Source organism: Notamacropus eugenii, chromosome 4 (assembly GCF_028372415.1).
Source record: "Notamacropus eugenii isolate mMacEug1 chromosome 4, mMacEug1.pri_v2, whole genome shotgun sequence".
Classification (NCBI taxonomy): Eukaryota; Metazoa; Chordata; class Mammalia; order Diprotodontia; family Macropodidae; genus Notamacropus; species Notamacropus eugenii.
The window spans coordinates 121,784,873-121,800,925 of record NC_092875.1 but is presented as its reverse complement, the minus strand read 5'-3'; the positions used below and the strand labels follow the sequence as shown (position 1 = coordinate 121,800,925).

At 40.9% G+C, this 16,053-nt stretch overlaps 1 long non-coding RNA gene across 1 annotated transcript in view; it reads right to left on the bottom strand.

Annotated features, from left to right (window-relative positions):
- The window catches only part of LOC140500551 (uncharacterized), a 55,181-nt gene extending 47,682 nt beyond the window's left edge, over nt 1–7,499 (bottom strand). Inside the window, exon 1 of the long non-coding RNA XR_011965787.1 lies at nt 5,562–7,499. This is a non-coding gene — a long non-coding RNA (uncharacterized lncRNA). The remainder of the gene's footprint in view (nt 1–5,561) is intronic.
- Between the last annotated feature and the right edge of the window lie 8,554 nt (nt 7,500–16,053).

The window sequence follows — 16,053 nt, the reverse complement described above, 5'->3', positions numbered from 1 at the left end:
TCAACAGGGCAGAACATGGCAACTAATGGGGTCTTTGGATGTCTGCCAAGTCTGAAAAGCCCAGACTCCACAGAGGAGGGCCTTTTTATGTTCCTAGGAAACTAGGAGGCCAGGACAATGTGGTCAGGGGCTACCAAGAAGCTGCCTCAATAGAGGTGTACCTCCTGGACCAATCACGTCACAGGTCAAGTTCTATCACTTTTTAGGGAAAAGCTCTCCTATCTATGTTGGGGTATGGGGAAAGTCTGGAACCTTGCTACCAAATAACTATCCTATAATATCACTGCTAGGCAAATGCCTCAGGGAAGTCAATAACAAAAAGAAAGGTCTCATATATACCAAAATATTTAAAGCAATGCTTTTTGTAGTGGCAAAGACATGGAAACAAAGTGGATATCAACCAACTGGGGAATGGCTAAACAATTCATGGTTCATGAATATAATGGAATATCACTCTGCTAAAATAAATTATAAATATGATGAATAGAAAATTGTGAGAAGGCAAACTGATACAAAGTAAAGAACTAATGAACAAGCATTATAAAGTGCTTACTATATGCCAATCACTGTGCTCAGCACTAAGGATACAAAGGTAAAACCAGTCCTAGAAGGAGGAATTTCGAACTAGAAATAGTTACTAACTTGTGCATGTCCTTTGACCCAGCAATCCTACTCTGAAGGTTGGGGATTCCACCTCACTGAAGGTCTTTAGGCAAAGCCTAGACAGCCATTTTCCTGAGAGATTTTACAGAGGATTCTTATTCAAATAAAAGTGAGACCAGAGATCCTGAGTTTGCCCCCTCCTCTGAAATTCTAGAATTCTCTCAAGTTAAAGTTCAAGGAAATTATCTGAGAAGGGAAGATGAGGGACATTTATCTCCTCTCTGAGTAACAGAAAACTAAAACAAAGCCAAAGATTTTCATCCCCTCTCAGCCATTAAAAAGGAAAACTATCCCCACTGTCCTGTGGCAATTATCACTTGCTCAGACATTCATTGATATTTTTTATCAGTCCCTCAGGGTATTTGATTCCTGAAGGTCAAAGAGGCAACATATTGATGGAGCTCAGTACAGCACTACTTGCTCAAAGCATCATAGAATCCAAGATTCAGAAAGGGTCAGAGAAATAACAGTTCAACCCTGTTTGAGTAGGTATCACCTCTCTAAGATATCCTCTACCTGAAGACTTCCAGTGTCAGAGATCTCACTACTTACCAACAAATATCCTTTCCCACTCAGAGACAGATCTAATTGTTAGCAAGTATTTCCTTTTATCATGGAGCAGCTAGGTGACATAGTGGATAGGCACAGGGCATAGAATCAAGAAAACTCATCTTCATGAGTTTAAATCAAGCTTCAGACAATTGCTAGATGTGTGACTTTGGGCAAGTCACTTAACCCTATTTGCTTCAGTTTCCTCCTTTGTAAAATGATCTGGGGAAGAAAACGGCAAACCACTCCAATCTTTGCCAAGAAAACTCCAAAATGGAATCATGAAGAGTTAAACACAATTGAACAACAACAAAAATTTCCTTTTATCAATGCCACATCTATCACTCTGTAACTTCCTTTTATTCCTCCTTATTCAGGTGTCTGGGGAAGGAAAAAACAAATCTAATCACTCTTCTCTATGTCCTTCAAATACTTCAAGAAAGGAATCACATCCATCCTAAATCTCCTCTTCTTCAATACAATATCCCCATTTCTTTCAACTAATCTTCATAACAGCATGAATTCAATTCCATGACCTACCTTAGACATCCTTCTCAGGATTTGCTGGTTTATCAAATTCATCCTCAACTTCTCACTCTCTCTTATGCCTCATGCAATCCATTGCCAAGTCTTGTAGCTTCTACCTTCACATCTCTTACATACCCTTCTTCTCTCCTCTGACACACCCACCACCCTCCTGACAAAGGCCCACATCACTTGCACTTGGACTTTTACCTTCTGATTGGCCTCTCTGTCTCCAGGCTCTTCCCACTCTGGTCCATCCTCCACTCAGCTATCAAAGTGATCCTCCTAAAGCGCAGGTCTGACCATGTCACTCTGCTATCCAATAAAACTCCATTGGCTCCCTATGACCTCCAGGACCAAATGTAAAATCATCTATTTGGCTTTTAAAGTCTTTCATAATATGGTTCCTTCCTACTTTTCCAGTTCTTTTAATCCTTACTCTTTTTACGTACTCTACAATCCAGTGACACTGCCCACCACCACCACTTTGCTGTTTCTCACCCATGCACTCTATAGTTTAACTCCAGGCATTTTCACATTTTCAATTCTCTCCCCCCTCACCTCCACATCTGGCTTTCCTCCCTTCCCTCAAGTCTCAACTGAAGTCCAACTTCTTCAGAAAACACTTCCTGATCTTTTTTAATGTTAATACTTTCCCTCAGTTGGTGATCTCTGATTTTTCCTGTACATAACTTATTCATATATAGTTGCTTTCATGTTGGCTCCTTCATTAGACTGTGAGCTCTTTGAGGACAGGGACTATTTTTTGGCAACCCTAGTAAAGTGTCTAGAACATAGTAGGCACTTAGTAAATGCTTTTTGATTAGTTGGTGAATTTCTATAATCACAGTACTGACTCATAGGAAGTTTATGGTACTCTAAAACTTTTATTTTACTTAAACTTCTATCTAGCCATATCTCCACTCCCATCCTACAGTATTTACGTACTTTACTTTGAACCAAAGTTCAGTAGTTTACATTTATCCCTGTTCATTCCGTGCCAGTTACAACTTCATTTTCCTTACTTAAGAGAGTTACTAAAACCATAAATGGAAAGAATCGTCAATCTGTTAATAGCTGGATTTTAGCAAGATATGTGACAAAGTGTCTTGTAACACACTTGTGGACAAGACGGAAAGATGTGAGCTGGATGATGGTACAACTAAATGAATTTGGAACTGGATAATTGGCTACATCCAAAGAATGGTAACTAATCAGGAACTGGGAATTCTGACACCTGGAGCAAAATCATCCGGCTGGAAGCAGAGAGGAGGAAAGTTAATTTACAACCTTGCCTATGTGTTGTTGAAGTAAATTGGCTATGTGAATTGGGGAACCATAGCAGCAAGCACCCTAGCATGCCAGGATGACCTGCTAGCACAGGTTTTTTGATCTGCTTTTCTAAAAGGAAAGCAACTTTTGAGGGGTCAACAATCTTTTTTAATCATGTATACCAACAGAGAAAACACAAGCAAAGAAATAAAGACAGGGCTTCTGTCTGACCATAAGCAATACATACATTACAGGTCAACAGACAAATCCAATGTCTGATCATTACATACATATATATAGTTACCAGAGAGAGAGGCACCAACATCTGAGTGTTCAAGGGAGTGGAGGGATCCTTAACATCTAACCAGAGTCTCATCTAGCAAGCCCCCAGTGTAAAACCTCATCTCAGAGTATATACACACTTTTCAGAGCTGGAGGACATGACTCTCAGGACCCAGTACCTCATTAATCAACAAAAGGTGTGGGCCTTCCTACAAGACAAGCCTCCCCTAACCAAGTTTGCCTTAATGGGCTCCAGGTGAGACCTATTAATATTCAAGGAAGATCTTTAACTCTAATTAATGTTATAGGAACTGGAAGGTAAGGGTATTTGAAGAAGTCAAGGTTGTGGTAAAGATGAAAACAGTGAATGAGGTACCAGTCTTGTTGAAGAGGGGGGTCAAGAAAATGACTCAAATCCAAAGAAAAAAGCAGAATGTTATGGACAAAAATGGAGTAAAGTTTAAGAGAGGAGTGCGACGGTAACAGAGTGAAGGTCTGAAGGCGGTAATGGATATCAAGGAATATTCCAGTTCTTTCTGTCCCTATATGTTAGCTAGGTTGAGAGGAATATGCAGGCTTAGAGAGAACACCAAGAGATCCAATGTGTCAACTGGACCAGAACTGACCTCTAACCTGGGAATGGCCAAAGCCAAACAGAACAGGCTAGAGAAAGGAGAGTCAGGACACAAACAGAAGCTTAATTAATTTCCAAGTGAGGAAAACAGCTTGCAACCAAGGACACATATGTCAGAGTCCCACTCCCAGTAAGAGGGACCAAGCAGTTGTGGGGAGATCTCAATACTTATACCTATGGCTACGAAGTGAACTGTAGCCCTGACAATGAAGGGTAACAGTAACAATGAGACAAGTCTGATTCATAGCAAGACTTCAAGGCATGGATTCAACAGGTGCTTGTCCATGCCCAGAGAACACCTAGTGCTGGGAAAAATTTTGGGATTTTGCTGTGACTGAGATTATCCAGAACACAAAGGTAATGCCAAGCTCAGGACACAGCCTACTTGCTGGACCTTAGCTCTGGGAAATAGGGTGTCTCCAAATCCCTTGACAAATGTCTTCCAAAAAAAAATCTAGATTTCAGTGAGCATTAGAAGGTGGAAGGTATATGAGAAGAAGATATATGGGATGAAAGGGAAAGATTGATAACAGTAAAGGCAAGAGTGAGGCAACTGGGTAAACAATGTATGGAATGGTGAACCTGGAGTCAAGAGAACCTGAGTTCAAATTTGACTTCATACATGCACTTGTTGTGTGACTCTAGGCAAATCACTAAACTTGGCTGTCTCAGTTTTCTCATCTATAAAATGGGGATAATAATAGAACTTGGCAATTGTTTGGGTTCTTATGAGAATAAAATGCCATAATATTTGTAAATGTCTTTGCAAATCTTAAAGCACTATATCAATGCTAGCTTTTATTAAAGAAGGGCTCCAGAAGGCACAGTGAGAAAGGAAGGCATGTTGGACTAGAAAGGGGTAAGCCTGAGTTTAATAATAGACAGAGAGGAGGACTAACAGTTGCCTCTACCCACTGCCATCCTCTGTGATCTCAGTCAAATTTATTACAGGGGGAGACAGGTAAATGTCTCACAGTACCTACTATAGGCCACCTTAGCTGCTCATCTCAAACTTCCTGCTCCTACAGTTTGAGTCCTCAGGCCAGTCAGCCTATCAGGGACAGTCCACCCTGGTTGGAAGGTAGGACCAGAGAGAGGCAATGTAATGGTCACAGGAACCTAAGGGGTAGCATCTAAAATCAGGCAAGGGAGCAGGCCAATCAGCCAGCCAGCATTCTGTAAAGAAGTGAGGCACCCCTTAGGGTAAGTACCTCTCTAATTATGGTGCCTGGGGGAAAATCCCAGCTGCCCCATGCTAACTATAGTTCTGTAACTAATTAATCAAGGTCAGCCTCTACTGGAACGCCTTTGTCCTTGGTCATTCTATTCAACATTTTTGTCTATGACTTGGCAGGAGACAGAGATGGCATGCTGATCAAATGTTCAGAGATCACAAATCTGTCAGGAATAGCAAATACCTTGGATGACAGAATTGGGATTCAGAAAGGCCTTGTGGCAGGTTAGAACTGGCTGAAATGAACAAGATGAAATTCAAGCACTGTGACCCTGAAGGGGATCACCAAGAACAAGTTATGCCAGGATTAACCTGTGGATAAATTATTCCCATCTCTCTTTTAAAGTGTTCATAACCCACTCTGTAACAATACATTCTAAAATTTAGCAAAACCACACTCACCAGCCCGTATCATCTGAAGAAACTATCTTCCTCCCCTTGCTGAACAATACCTAGCACATGATAGGTGCTTAATAAATGTTCATTGACTGACTTACTGACAAGATAAGTAGAAACTATGTAAAAAATAATTTCAGGGGGATACACTAACTTCAGGGATCATGAAAGACTTCTTAGAGGAAGTAATACTTGAAAGGAGTTAGAGATTTCAGGAGGCAGAGGTAAGGAGAAAGAATTCTAAGAATGAGTATAATGGTAAATGTTTAACTGTTTTAACTGTAAATGTTAATCTGTCTGAGAGAAAATAAAAATATTTTAAGCTCAATATGCATTATTCCTTAAGTCCAGACAATCAACTAAACAAGAAATCAAGTCTAGATTTTTGACATTTCCTGATTTCTGAAGTATAAATGCTCACACTGAGAATTTAACAATCAGATCCCAAGAGCTGACTTGAGCCAGCTCCAGCACACCCCTGACTCCCAACATAGGGTGAAGACAAGATTAAAGACAAAAGATAGAAGATTATCCAGCTTTATGATTTACTTCAGGAACACATCATTCAATCCCTCTTTCCTCTTTCTGTCTTGACTTGTACCAGCTGGGAGTGGTCCGCACTACTTGTTAATTACCCAGCAGAATGGGCAGATGAGAACAATGTGTTTGAATACCCATCAAGCAGGCACTATCAAGAGCTTTGAGCTTGGTCAGAAATGGATCCCAGACCATCACCAGCTGTCCTGACTTTCATCTTGTCACTGGACATAGATGACTCCAGAAGAGAAAGTGAAGTTGCTGTGCCTCACTTAAATCCAATTCACGTGCAAGTCAAGACATCACCCAGTGATGTCGTTGGTCCTCTTCTAAAATGAAGGAGAAACAACAACAATTCATCCTGTTTATAACTTGATTTGTGGGGGCAGCTAGGTGGTGCAGTGAATAGAGCCCCAAAGCAGGAGTCAGGAAGACCCGAGTTCAAATCTCACCTCAGATACTTGACACTCGCTAGCTGTGTGACCTTGGGCAAGTCACTTAACCCCAGTTGCCTTATCCTGGGTCATCTCCAGTCATCCTGATGAATATCTGGTTACTGGATTCAGATGGCTCTGGAGGAGAAATGAGGCTGGTGACCTACACAGCCCTCCCTCGCTCAAAACAAAGTCAAGTGCAAGTCATGTCATCATTTCTCTGATGGTGTGGTCTTCTTTGACAACGAAGGACGAACATACACAACTTGATTTGTATAGATTTGCTTACATATTGTCTCTCCCATTAGAGTATAAATGTATATGTGATATATAAGTGTATATATTTATATAGAGATTGTAAATTAGATTATAAAATTTCTGAAGGGCGAGAATTGTCTTTTGCCTCTTTTTTGTATCCCCAATCTTAGCACAGTGCCTGGCACATAGTAAGTGCTTAATAAATATTGATTGATTGATTGATTGATTAAGGTCTAAACCCAGGAAGTGAAGATGCAGGGTCCAGCCTAAGTAAGGAGATCTGCTTTAGAGGTAAGTGGCCCAGCTGTATTCTTCACCCATTAAGAGCTGTTTAGAACCAAAGCTTACAATCACAATTGAATCACAATACAATCTGCCTTCTGGAGAGATGAAAAGCTCATAGTATCTCATTAAATTTACAAGTGACTAGAAGAGACTTCAGGTATCATCTAGTCCAAGTTTATTTTCATTCAAGAAAACTGAGTCCCAGAGAAGGCTTGTCTACAACCACACAAGCTGTAAGTAGCTATGGTGGGATTGGAACCCAGACCCTGTGACTCCCAAGCCACATTATTTTTCCACTACATACTGCCTTCCATTATCCTCCAGCATCTTCCTCTCCCTAGTGTAAAGAGGAATCAGGAGGAAGTTCCACAAGGGATGAAATGAGAGATATCTTTACAAAGACAAACCTTAGTCTCTGCATGGTTTCTCCCACCATGGGCTGGCCCTGCCCAGCAGAAATAGCTGATGTAACTGGAGAGAAACCAGGACTAAATGAGTTTAGCAAGATCTGTGGCTAGGTCAGGAACCTGTGGATTTTACCAGCAGCAGCAGAGGGCAGCAGAGAGCTACCCAAGGCTGGCCACGTTCCGCGGCTAGACAAGAGAGAGACTGGGGAAGTCCCCAAAGCAGAGACAGTAAATGAGTAGGTTTGAGCCAAAAGGGGACAGAGTGGAGAATTGGGTTCCTAGTGGGAAAACCAAAGAAGCAAGTCCAAGAAAGAACTCAAGAGTCTCAACTCAGAGGATAACCCAAAGGGAACCAACATGAGAAGTCAAAGTTTCTCCTGTCACAGGTCTTAAATAGCAACATTTTTCACCAGGACAAGCCCTGGGAAATAAGGATAAGGTGCATATGTAGGCACCTCAAGTGCTTCTGGTATCCAGTCTAGAGGGGAGAGGAAATACACCCTGGGACACTCAGATTTATACCCTGCTGAAAGCATGGGCACTAAAAAGAAAGCCACTACTGCCAGTAGTGGGGCTGGCAGGGGAAGACATGGCCCTAGAAAGGTGCTTTCAGAGCACTGTGAATTCTCCACCCTTGGGAAAAGCCCCAGCTGCCTTGCCGTACTTATGACTGTGATAAATGAATGAAGGAAGAATTTATTTAGTGTTTACTATGTGCAAAGCACTGTACTTTGCTAGAATTAATAAACATCTAAGGGTTTTTATGACCTTCTGTGACCCTCTAGGCCCTTTCTCTGAGCCTTAAGAATCGTTTTCTAATACATAATCAGGACACCAAGCACATATGGTATAGATGAATGTCATTAAGTTACCCAAAAAGTGGTTTCCCTTGAATGAATGAAAATACAGACATTCCCCATCACCAAGGAATATGGCCACCTTCCCAGACACAAGTAACAGAAACCCCTGCTCCACTCCATTGAAATGTGTGGCCAGTCCAGTGATGGTCTACTTATCAACACCAGTTGGCTCAAGATCTACCAGTGTAGAGTTATTGTAGACAGTAACTTTCTTAGGGGGGAAAAATGTTCTCATCATTCATTCATTCATCAGCATGGAATAGTGAGAAAATCACTAAATTGAGATCCATTCCTAATCTCACTCCATCCCCAGTGTCCTCCTCACTAAAATCACCTTGCATCTCCTTTGTTTATGCCTCCACTTGTTATAGATATTGTCCTTCAGAATATGAATTCTACAGGAATAGATATTGTTCTACTTTTTTTGTATCACTATCACTCAGCACAGTGTGTGGCACATAGTAGGAGCTCAACAACTGTTGACTAATTGATGGGTTGATTGATATACTTAAAAAAACTGAGAACCACCCCATCTCTGTCCATTACTAGCTTCATGACTATGAGAAAGTTGCTTAACTTCTCTGAGCCTCTTCTCTGTCTTCCTCTAAATCTGATACAACTAGACATAGGTGGGTGGTGTGTTGGATAGAGTACAGATTCTAGGTCAGGAAGACCTAAGTTCAAATACTGACTAGCTGTGTGATCCTGGACAAGTCACTTAACTTCTGTCTGCCTCAGTTTCCTTCTATGTTGTTGTTCAGTTGTGTCCAACTCTTCATGGGGTTTTTTTAACAAAGATACTGGAGTGGTTTGCTACCCAGGTAGTAAGTGTCTGAGGCCAGATTTGAACTCAGATATTCCTGACTCCAGGCCCAGTGCTCTATCCACTGAGTCACCTCCCTTATGTAAAATGGGGTTAATAATAGTCCTAACTCCCAGTAAGGATAAATTAGATGATATTTGTAAAGTGCTTTGCAAACCTTAAAACTCTTATGTAAATGGTAGGTATTATTATTATCTGTAAAATGGGGATAATACTCATGCTGCCTGCCTTGTGGGCTTGTTAAGAAAGTGTTTTGAAAACTAAATTATTTTATAAATATGAGCTACTGTTTACTCATTTAACAAGTTTCTACTAAGCATCTGCTCTATGTAGGACTCTGTGCTAGGTATTATGGGAAATACAAAAAAATGAAAGAAAGACATGTCAGGGGAAAACACTTCTACTAGAGAATTAGGTGTGCTCTATCTTCACTCTTCAACTTGCTATTTTCAGTGACCATTGCCTATAGATTTCCAGACCTGGGTATCTTTTAATTAGTTGTCTTTTATTTTCAAAAAGGACCAAAATGACATCACTATGGTCAGGTCAAGGCATAGGGCATTCAACTGTGGTTAATCAGGCCAATATGAGCCTGGAAGGTTCTACCACAGATCAGGCATAAATAGTCTATATGAAGATGTGGAATGATAATCTCTAAATTTCTTGCACATCTAGCATTTCTTTTGAGCTACTGCAATTCTGCTTCCCTCACAAAGCACAGCACCTTTTTTGATGTGGCACCCATGCTGGATGGTCCTTTGCCAGCATCTCTCTTGTCACACAATCAATTCACTAGGATGAGAAAGAAATAAAGGCACCTGATACTGTGGAAACAAGATGCCGCAGAATCAGTGTTCTTTCCACTGGCATGGTGCCCCAGATTTCTTGGCTGCCCTACACTTGCTCCTTTAGTGTTGTTGACTGTTGGCCTGTCTTTTGACTGCTTTTCGAAGCTCTGGCAATTCCCCTGATCTGCCAGTTGCTGACTGCTTACATGGATTAGTGACCTCCTGTCTTGCTCTCCCCTCTAGTATCTTTCTCCTTTTGATTTTTTTGTTTGCTTTCCTGGCTTATGATACCACTGCCAGTGGGAGATCATATGCCAAGTTCAAGGAATCACTAGCAGTCTGGTTTGACTGGAAGGTCAAGTACATGAAGGGGAATAAAAACAAAATAGTGTGTTGGAATCATATCACACTGGGCCCTAAATACCAAGCTGAGGAAATTGTATGTAGGGCAAATCAATCCCCACCCTTACGTTTATTTTATCCTAAAGGCAAAAAGAGAGCTGAGAAGGAACAGGGCGTGACGTTACCATAGGACAGTTTATTTGGGGAGCTCTGTGCAGGATGGATCAGAGAAGAGTGAGTCAGAAAGATGAATGAGAATGCCATTACAATACTATTACAATGTTCAGGTCATTAGAGACTGAAATAAGGTAGTGGACATAAAAATGTTCTGTAGCAGCAATTTTCAAACTTGTTGATCTCGGGACCCCTTTATACTCTTACACTAAGGACCCCTTCCCCACAGAGCTTTTATTTCTGTGGATTATATCTGTCAATATTGTACTCGAAATGAAAACATCTTAGTACTATTATGAAAATAGTTCTGACCTCAAAGACCTCCTGAAAGGGTTTCAGGGACCCTCTGGGATCCCCAGATCACACTTTGAGATCTGTTGCTATAAAGACTGAATTGATTGGACTTGGCAACTGGGTGGATTTTGGTAGATGAGGAAGAGGAAAGAGTCAAAATGGAGCCAAGGTTATAAATTCAGAAAACTAGAGTGGTAGTAGTGTCATCAGAGATATAAGGAAGTCTGTCATTTAACAAGTATTTATTAAGCTCCTGTGATGTGCCAGGCACTGAGGAAATGAAGAAAGATGAAAAGAGTTCTTTTTTCTCAAGAATCTCACCTTGCTATGGAGAAAGACAACATGCAACCGACTATGTACAAATAAGATATAGACCAGATCAACTGGTGGTCCTCTCAGAAGGAAAACTAAGATTAAAGAGAACTGGGACAGGCTTCTTGCAGAAAGTGGAATTTTGACTTGAAGGAAGCCAAGAGGAAGAGATGAGGAAGGAAAGAGTTCTAGGAATGTCAGAGAACTGATGAAAATGCCAGGAGTTGGGAGGTAGAGTGTCTTGTAAAAGGAGTAGCAAAGAGGCCAGGATCATTGGGTTACAGAGTACATGCAAGAGAATAAGATGTGAGAGCACTGGAAAGTAAGAAAGGAGTTGGGTTATAAAGGGCTTTAAAAAATAAACAGGAGATTCTGTGTTTGATGCTGTAGGTTAATGGTGTCAAATCTGAATAGAAACAAGGGGCCACTAAAGTATGCACAAAGATCCCCATAGGTCACATATTGACTTAGTTTTAATGTGTAAGTTTATATATGTTTTCATTTTGTTAAATGGTTCCTAATTACATTTTAGTCTGCTTGGGTCATATATTTGACACCTGTGCTCAAGGTAAGAGGGAGGCATTAGAGTTTGTAAGAAATTTGTAGGAAGGTGGGTTAAAGGGGAATGATGAGCTCCATTCTGGACAAGTTGAATTTTAAATTTTAAATGCTGGCAGGACTTATGGATGGAAATATCCAGTGGGCAATGAGCAATGCAGGACTATATATAGTTCAGGGGATATATTAAAGATAAGCATATAGATTTGGAAGTACTCAGCATAAGGGACAGCTAGGTGGTGCAGTAGATAGAGTGCCAAGCATGGAGTCAGGAAGACCTGAGTTCAGGTTTAGCGTCAGAGGCTTAATAGTTCTGTGATCTTGGACAAGTCACTTAACCTCTGTTTGCCTCAGTTTCCTCATATGTAAAATGTGAATAATAATATCACCCTATTTGTGAAGATAAAATGAAATAATCATTGTAACGTGCTTAGCACAGGGCCAGATACATAATAAATGCTATATAACTATTAGCTATTATCATTATTGGGGCAGTGAGGTGGTACAGAGGTTAGAGCGCCAGACCCAGAGTCAGGAAGACTTGTCTTCCTGAGTTCACTTACTAGCTATATATGGCCCTGGACAAGTAAGTCATTTAACCCTGTTTGCCTCACTTTCCTCACCTGTAAAAAAAAATGATCTGGACAAGGAAATGACAAACCACTATAATACCTTTGCAAAGAAAACCCCAAATGGGGTCATGAAGTCAGACATGAATGAAATGACTGAAAACAAAAAATATCATTATTATAAGGGGGTTAATTGAATCTGTGGGAGTGTATGATAGCACCAAGGCAGAGTAAAAAGAGGTAGGAGTCCCAGGATAGAGCTTTGGGGAATATGTATGATTACAGGGCAAGAGATAGATGATGAAGTAATAAAGAAGACTAAGAAGTGGTTAAACAAGTGAAGAGAAAACTAGGAGAATCAAGAGGAAAGAGAATATTCAAAAAGATACTGCAGAAAGGTCAAGGAGGATGAAACCCAACAAAAAGATCATGTATCATATTTGGCAGCTGATGTAGCATTAGTGACTTTCCAGAGGGAGGTTTCAGAAGAGTGTAGAGGTCAGAACCAGAAAGGCTTGAGGAGTGGTGAGGAAGTGGAGGCGATAAGTGTAGATTCCTAGGTGAATTCCTAGATTCCTAGAAGTGAAAATGAAGATATAGGAATGATAGTTTGAGGAGTGACAGAAAGGAATTTTATAGATTAGAGAGACCTGAATATGTCTTTAGACAATAGGAAAACAATGAGTAGCTATAGACATATTGAAAATTAGGGAGTAATCAATAGAACAAGCTCCCAAAGGAGACAAAAGGAGATGGAGGCAACAGCAAAATATGGAGATCTAGGGAAATGAAAAGGGCTATACAACCCTCTGGAAATGGAACTAAAGCAAGGGGAGTAATGACATTGAGACTTTAAGGCATGGAATAAGAAGGAAAGAAAGCTCTCCAGGTATGACCTTGTGTTTTTCTGTAGAATAGCAAGTGAGGTCACCTGCTGAGAGTGGAGGATGAGTAGTAGTGAGGGTTCAAGGAGATAAAATATTTGGAAAATCCACTGGGAGGAGTGTGATAAGAATTGAATAAAAAGATTACTATGCAGCAGTGAGGGTCCAGTTGGGATTCAATAATATGACTTTGTAGTGGACTCAGCCAGCCTGGGAGCTTAGATTTAAAACATGAAAGGGTCTTGGAGGTGATTAGATCCAACCTGTTTATTTTACAGATGAGAAAGCCAAGGCACAGAGGATAAATGACTCGCCCAGGGTTACACATCTATTAAGTATCTGAGACAGGATTTGAACCTATATCTTCTTGAATCTAAGTCCAGTGCCTTAATCCCTAAACCACCCAGCCCTTGTGGGCACAACAACTTCCTTAGTCCAGCAGCACTCAGCAACTTGGAAGAAGAAGCTTAGATAATGGTGATGAGCCAGCATGATTAGAAAGGTGTACACATAGCATGACAGGGGAGCAAGGAGTTCAAGAATGGAGGGTTGCACTTTATTTAAGTGCTTCATAGTAGGGTCAAGATTCTGAAGAGAGAAAAAAATCCACCAAAATGTGGTTGATGAATTGGGAGAAAGGAAAGAACTAAGCATTTAGAAACTATAGTGAGGATGAACAGGAGCTGTAATGAGGCCATAAGGGAAATGAAAGGACAAGAGATTGTGATGAGAGGGGAACTTCAGCATTCAATATCTGAGAAGTAGAACAGTTTTAAATTGATGAGATCCAAGGTGTAATCACCCTGTGTGGCTGTGGTAAAAAGAGAAATGGAAATGAGGATGCTGATGAACTGAGCAATCAGTGAAAGGCTGTGATGGAGAAGCAGTATGGCATGGAAAGAGTGCTAACTCTGGAGTCAAGGGTTTGGGTTCCAGTCCTACTCTGGCACATGACCTTAGGCAAATAGCAGCATGAAAGACATCAGAGAAGGGAGAGCAAAGGATGAATGGGACAGGGGATAAATAGGGCTGAGCTGTATTGGGATGACAATTCAGAGAGAAGTAATGCGGGGTATGTCTCTTCACAGGAATTACAGAAGGATTAAGTAGGAAGTTGCAAGCTAAAAGAAGGAAGAATGTAGAAGACTAATGTAAAGACTAAATCAGTCCTAGATTCTAAACAGAATGTTGGTATTAAAGTGCCTCTCTCCATGGTGTCTATCTCAGGAATAGGAACAGGAAACAAGTGAGCTAATGATAACGCTGGAAATAAAGGTCTTGTTGTTAAGGGGACAGTTTCAGTTTCTGAAGTTTTAGTTTCAAGGCTCCAAATGGAGTCCCTTCAGTTGATAAGAACTGGAAATCCAAAGACAGGTGATGAGTTGAGATGGTTCCTTCTTTCCTTCCTCATCAGAATCATTCATGAATGAGGCAAAATTAGAGTCCCAGAAAGGTAAAGAAGTTTGCCCAAAGTGGAAGAGACAAGACTAGAACCCAGGTCTCCTGAGACTCTCAGTTTTCTGCAGTTTAGCTGGATTCTAAAGGTTGAATAGGTTTTGAATAGGCAGGGAATGGGCATCCAGGTAAGCAATAACAATTACAGCTAGCATTGATGTAGCACTTTAGGTTTGCAAAGAACCGCTTTACAAATATTATCTCATTGTATTCTCAGACCAACCCTATGAAGAAGGTGCTAGTATTATTACTCCCATTTTATAGATGAAGAAACTGAGGCAGATAGAGAATAAGGGACTTAAGTATCTTAAGCCACTTTTGAACTGAGGTCTTCCTGATTCTAGGTCTAGGGCTTTATCCACTGTGCCATCTAGCCACTTCCTGTTTGCAGTGATTTCTTTAAAGTTTGGAAAGCCTTTTGATCATCAAAGCAATCCTTCAAAGGAGGAGCTATCTTAATCTTCATGGTGATGATGATGATGATGATGATGATAGTAAGCATCTATATAGCACTTTAAGGTTTACTATACACTTTAGGTATTTTATCTCACCTGAGCCCAGAGCAGTTTAAATGATTTGCCCAGTCATGTCCAGCCAGTAAGTTTCTGAGAAAGAATTCCATTCTAGGTCTTCCTCTTCAACTAGCACTCTATCTAGTATGACATGCCAACCTAAGAATACGTATTGGAGGGGAAATGAGCATGGTTTACTCAGTAGACAATAAAATGAGCTCGACTCAGGCAGAGAATTGGTGTTAGAGGAACAGCAGGAGCTGACAGGTACATTCCCTGCTTCCAGGGCCCAGTTCCAGTATGACTCTCACACATCAGAATGACAGACATCAGCAGTATTCAGCAGCATTATTCAAGTGACAGTCCCCTGGCCCATGCATCTCTCCATCATGTCATCATCCTCTGAGAGCTTGCCAGGACAGAGCAATAAACAGTTTGGCAGCCGCAGCTGATTCTGTAACAGTAAGGTTGATTGACACCCCGAAGACCATTGCCTGTGGTGCCAGAGATTCAGGTCCTGGGAGATGTTGGAGCCTTAAATCTCATAATGAGCAAAGCTGAGAAAAAGAAGAAGATGCTGGCCTCTTAGTGCATCACAAAAAGACCTTTTTTAGAAGAGGACCAGATGAAGTTTATGTTGAACCCAATTTTACGGTGTGTGAGCTACCGAGCTGTGTTTTATGTTTGTTTTTCATTTATTTCACAAAAGGCAGCAGTTCTAAAGATCCCTGAATAAGAATATAGATTCATAGCATCACAGACTTAAAGGTAAAAGGGAACTTAGAGGCCATCAAATCCAACCTCATTTTACAGATGAGGAAACTGAGGCTAAGAAAGGTTAAGTGACTTGCCCAGGGTCCGACAAGCAGACTGGAAATATTTAGTCCACTGATGCATCATTTTCTAAAGCCAGTTACCTAAGGTGATATTTAAATTCAAGTTTTCCTGTCTTCAAGATCAAGTCCAGTGCTCTCTCCACTATAACGAGCTGCCTCTCCCATACGGC